Here is a 6,250-nt window from a genome sequence, read left to right on the forward strand (position 1 = left end):
CTCTTGTTCTGTCACTCTTGGGCTTGTCACTCTTGTTCTGTCATTCTTGGGCTTGTCACCCTTGTTCTGTCACTCTTGGGCTTGTCACTCTTGTTGAGGATTGGAGTTTGGTTCCCAGGCCTCATATGTGGGGCTCAGAACTAAGTGTGACTTCAGCTCCTGGGGAATCTAATATCTTCTTTTGACTTCTGTAGGTAGCTCTATGTGCATAAACACAGATGCATACATGCACATGCACACACACACAAGCAAAAAATAATAGTGTATGTTTAAAATAAAGCAAACAATTCCCCTCAGCCAACCATGCCAGGAGCATCTTGCTGTATCCTATCACCATAGGAGCATCTTGCTGTATCCTATCACCATAGGAGCATCTTGCTGTATCCTATCACCATTTTGAAATACTTTGCAAGATTATAAGATAGGAAGAAAAACTCAGAATTATGAGGTAAGGAGTTTCTGCTTTTGTTTTTGCCATGAAGAACTCACAAGCACCATGTACAAACAATATCAATTCACCACTGCTTTTTTTTTTCTGCAATGAGACTATTTTTTTGCAGAATCCCCATCCTGCATGAGCCAAATAACTGGCATAATTTCTGATTTGTTCTGGCCTGGGGCCCTGATAATAGGCAGTAAGACCCCATTTCTTCCTGCACAGGCAGTTTTGACATCAAATGGGAGTATTTCTGAGCACAAATACTTTGTCTAGTCCAATGGAAGTCAGACACTGAAGGCTTTCCACTCTGCTAATACAAATGTCTAGCAAAATAGGAATAGACACAGCACCCCACCCCCACCTTCATTTTCCTATTAAAATAGATTACAGCAGACTCTGAATAGTATTCAGACTTTAATACTTTGTTTGGTAAATCCTTTGCCTGGCTGCTCTCATTTTTAACAATTAAAAATTTAATTAACTTGAATATATGAGCACAGGCAGGGCACAAGCTTGGGTACTATTAACTTAAATATATGAGCATGGGCAGGGCACAAGCTTGGGTTTTATGTGGAGCCTAACTTGGAGAACTCATAGGCAGCTCATGGACTCCCCCCCCCCCAGCATGAACCTGTAGGGGCTTGTAATCCAGCCTCCACCTCTTAGATTGCCATGTGCTCTCACCACAACTTTAATCAAGACCAGACTTAGCCTGATGTGAAATAAGATCTGAAGGCTTCGAGAAGTCACCCTAATGAAACTGGAGCAGCTGGAGCCTACAGGCTAAGAGGAGTGGGTTTAGAAACCATCATTTCAAGCCTAGATTTCTAGTCCATCTTAAGGGGAACACAACTCCTATCTTGGAACCTTGGAAACATTGTCTGACCTTGGGGGCTTCCTGTGAACCTGAACTTGGCTTGTAACTCATTTGGGAAATGACAAATGTTGTTTTGGAGATAATGTGGCTGGGTTAGCAACCATTTGGCTTCAATAAGGGTTTGAATATGGGTTTCCAGTAAATAGCAAGAAAGAACAATGAACATTGTCTTTCATCGGTCAGGTCGGTATGTGTCTTTTCAAGAGTTGATTCTAGTTGAATCACATCACTGCAGCCACAGGGAAGCTTTGTGGGGTGAATGAAACAGCCAATGAAGTGTTCTTGGCATGAAATGGCACGGGGAATTGGGTCTGAAGCTTTAGCAGGGCTTCATGGATGTTTGTGGAGAAGACTGGATCACAGAGGCAGACAGGCTTGGCCTGATGATGATCTCAGTTAAGGACTTAGTCTTAGGAGGAGTGGGGGTGGCAGTGTCCCTAGAGAGCAGCACCTATTGTCTTCCACAGGCTGGCTTTGCAGTCCTTGGCCGGAGCATCTGGATCTGTAACGTTCACTTACTTTGTGCACAGAGAAATGGCTAAAGACATTAACTCCTTCCTTCTAGCCTTGTTGCTTCCTACGTTATGACTCAGAAGTATGGTTTGTGCAATGGGGATAGAAAGGTTGACCAAAGGCACTTTACATGAAGCACCAGAACTGTTACAGAAGTAAGCAGGATGTGTGGACTCCTCTGTTTATTAGAATTTCGAGTTCTGGAAAATCCACAAATGACTTTTCTCTAATCAGAGGAATAAAGAAAGTATCTCTATTGACATAGAACTGATGAATGTGCTTCCAGGGACTTGTCAACCCTATTAGTGGAGAGCAGATTGAGCCTAATGCAGTTTATACCCATGGGTTAAACTTACAGTTGATCCAGTGTCTGAGAGAATAATTTCTTAGTATTTTACATCCTTCTCTCAACTCTTCTTCAAGAAGGTTCTGAAGTGAGTATACACTAGGCACCATGAGTCTGTGTGTCTATCTGTGGGGTGCATAAGTCATGTTTCTGAAGTGTCTCTTTAAGGGTTTTGCTGGCACTTTGGCTGATGTTTTTGGGTTATTAATGTGTGATTAGTCTTTCTTGACACATGAAATATTATTTTCACTTTTTTTTGCTACATATGGTGTGTTTGTTTGTTAGCTCTCTGCTTCTGTAACCAAATAACCGAGATAATTAACTTACAGAGAACAAAGGGTTTTTTGGCTCATCTTTTGGAGGTTCCATCTCAAGAAGGGACAGACCCATGGTTTGAGTCTCAGGTCGAGTGCTGGGTGGCAATGGGGAGGAGAATGTGGCAGAGCACACTACTCATGCCATGGCCAGGAAACCAACCAACCAACCCAACCAACCAGTCAATCAATCAACCCAACCAACTAACCAACCAACCAATCAACTAACTATCCAACCAACCCAACCAACTAATAAAGCAGTCAACCAACCAACCAACCAAACCAGCCAACCAACCTGACCAATCAACCAAACCAAACCAACCAACCAACCAACCAACCAACCAACCAACCAGCTAACCAATCAACTAACCAACCAACCAACCAACCCAAACAATCAATCAACCAAACCAACCAACCAACCAAACCAACCAACTAACCAACCAAACCAACCAACCATACCAACCAACCCAACCAACCAAACCTACTAACCAACCAACCAACCTAACCAACAAAAATAAAATCAAAGAGAAGAACAAAGGAAGTGGCTGAGGTTCAATAGCCCACTTTGAAGGCACCCTCCAAATACCTACAAATTCCCTTCCTAAAGTCACACAGCACTTCCTTACAGTACCATCTGTTGGATGAAACCTTTGACACATGGACTTTTGATAGATTTTTAACATCTGAACTATGAATGGAATACACTGGAGAGTGTCTTTTAAAAGATACTTTTAAAGTTCAATATTTGATAATAGAAAACTCAACTTTACTAGAGATAATGCGCTCAAAAGCCATTTTACAATGACACAAACTATAATCTCGTCAAAATTGATAGTCTAAAATGTGGTGGTGGGGGTGGTTAGGTCTTCCCTGAGAATTTAAAATTTTAATTTTGTTTTTCTGCAACAGGGTCACATGTAGCACAGGCTGGCTTGAACTCAGTATGTAACCTTGAACTACTAATCCTTCCACCTGCTCCCCAGTGTTGGAACTTCAGGCTTACGCAATCATCCTCCATTCCGTGTGATGCTGGGGATCAAACTCAGGTCCTCATGCATGCTAAGCAAGTTCCTTAATAGATCCTTATAAATTTTAGGTAAAAACTATCTGGCATTAATTGAATAACATCATTAAGATGGAAGATGGAAAAAGTGCTAGCAGAAAATGAATCAGGAGCCAAGGTTCATGGCAAGAGCAGGTTGCCTTCCATTCTGCTTTTCTTGAATTTGTCCTGATCGCAAGTCTATGTTGGAGTCCCCCTTGCCGTGACTGCAGCCTGATGTCTGTGCTCTGGCCAGGGATCTGTAACAGAGCTGGGAGAAGGATTTCTAACAAAGGTTCAGTGAAAGGGACAGTTAAGCCTTTCCCTTCCCCTCCTTCCTCCTCCGTCTTGGCTGAATTTCCAGCAGCCTTCAGGAAAAAGTGACCCCCATTAAAGATGCAAGCCACAGCTGAGGATGGAGCAGGACTGTAGAAGAGATGTAGGTACTTCCTGGAATCATGACATCATCCCTGGAAGGCTGATCAATCTACAGGTCTCTTTCATATGAAAGAAAAATTTCTTATGTCATCAATCCATTATTTTTTCCATGTCTTAGACTACTCACAGTTGAGCAAAGTTCCTAACTCCCATAATGGCTTAATAATATTTGCTGTGAGAGGCGAATTATGAAAATTCATCAGTATCAGTATCATGCTGATTAAAAATATGTAATAAGTAGTCCTTAGTGGCAAGCGCTTGAGATTCAAATGTCCTATACTCTGGTGATGATGTACGGACAGAGGATCCGTGTTCTTCATCCTCATCTAGAAGGCACGAGTGGATTTTGTCTCTGATGTCACTACTATGCAAATCTTGAATTACAAGTTTTTCTAATTGCAAGGGCAGCTGGGAAAATATACACCCACCATGGCCCACATTCACCCTCTCTGTCCATCCTGCCCTTCATCCAGGGTCAATTGGTTTGTCTGCATTTGCCTGGGACAGGTTGAGAGGAGCCAGCTGGGAGATTTCAGTTGAAAATTCTTGATTGAACCCAGTGGTTATGTAACTTGGATGTCAGCCGGGGTCTCCTGAATTCTTAGGATGGAGATGGGAGCAGCTGGACCAAACCTCAAATAAAGACCAGCACCAGATGAAGAAATTCGCTTTCACCTCTGCCTGTGGTAGCACTTTGGTCAAGGGGTTCGGTTGGCCCTCCCAAGGAATTTTGTCTCACTGCACTGTAAAACCATCAGCACAGAATTTCATATCATTTTAAATCATTTTATCCATCAGGGTTGCTCAGACACAAAGCTTTCCCAGGTGTCTCACTTCCTCTGACACATCATGGGATGTCCGGGCTTCTTGTCACCTTCTTCTTTTTTTTTCTCTCAAAGTTTTATTTATTATGTATACAGCAGTCTTCTCCATGTATGTCTGAAGACCAGAAGAGGGGACCAGATCTCATTACAGATGGTTGTGAGCCACCATGTGGTTTCTGGGAATTGAACTCAGGACCTCTGGAAGAGCAGCCAGTGCTCTTAATCTCTAAGTCATCTCTCTAGCCCAGCTTCTTGTTACCTAACTAACTGTACCAGCTCTTCTGTCTTAATGTCCTTGATTTCTCTTGATCTCATTCTTCCTTCATTTGCACATGTATCCCAGGACTCCACGGTCTTCTCCAGCCCTTAGTCACAACATAATCTATGACTTACCGCTTTGTCCCTTACAAAGAACCAGGTGCACTCTTGCAAGAACATGTCTTCTGGATGTCAACAACATGGTTGTCTGTACAAGATAGCACTAAACCAACACAGATAGGGAGCCAGTTCACAGGGCCCCACATTTAATTGAAAAGCTAAAGGTGGGGAGCTAGAGAGATGGCTCATCAGTGCAGAGCACATAACCTGTAGAATTAAGCTCTTCCAGAGGACCTGAGTTCAATCCCCAGCACTGGCATCAGGTGACATCACCTGTGACTTCAGCTCCAGAGGGATCTTTCTTCAGAAAGATCCTTCCTCCAGAGGGTTTCCGCAGGAAAAATATACTCACTCGCATGCACAACCCCACCTTCCCTCATAACCGAAAATAAAAATGAAAACAATGAAAAGCTACAGAAGTCAATAGCTTCTGTTCTGAGAGATGGTGTGTGTGTGTGTGTGTGTGTGTGTGTGTGTGTGTGTGTGTGTGTGTGGTGGGGGCAGTCAATCTTCTCCAGGTGACCTCCTCTGATAGGTTACTCAAGACTAAGTGGTCAGCCCTAACTGTGCATGTGAGCATATGAGTAAGCTAATTAGACTAAATGTGTGTATATAATACAATAATAGTCATAGAAGAATCTATGATTCATGAATCTGAGAGGAGAAGATGAAAGTGAGGGACATAGGAAAAGTTGGAGAGAGGTAAGGGGAGGTAAAAATGATCAAAATGTAGCATATTTGTGTATGAAATTCTAAGAGTGAGTTCTATTAGCGAGTTCATGAATTAAAAAATTAACGAAAAAAGAATCCAGGTCTTAAAGGAAGACGGAAAGGCGTTTCCTGGTCTCTGTGCTTACTGTTTGTCCTCCATGCGTTTAGCGTAGTTTAACCAACCTCAGTTCTCTCTCAATAGACTGAGCACAAAAACAGCTTCTTCTGGGAGTAGGTGAGACACCTCTGATCAGTGCCTGCTTAGAAGGATGAGGATAGGAGGCAGAACGCCATGTTACTATTGTAAGGATGGACACAGCTGATAAAGTCCACCCAGTGTCGTGGAACAACAATATGAACTAACCAGT

This window comes from Mus pahari, chromosome 13 (genome assembly GCF_900095145.1).
Source record: "Mus pahari chromosome 13, PAHARI_EIJ_v1.1, whole genome shotgun sequence".
In the NCBI taxonomy this organism is placed as follows: domain Eukaryota; kingdom Metazoa; phylum Chordata; class Mammalia; order Rodentia; family Muridae; genus Mus; species Mus pahari.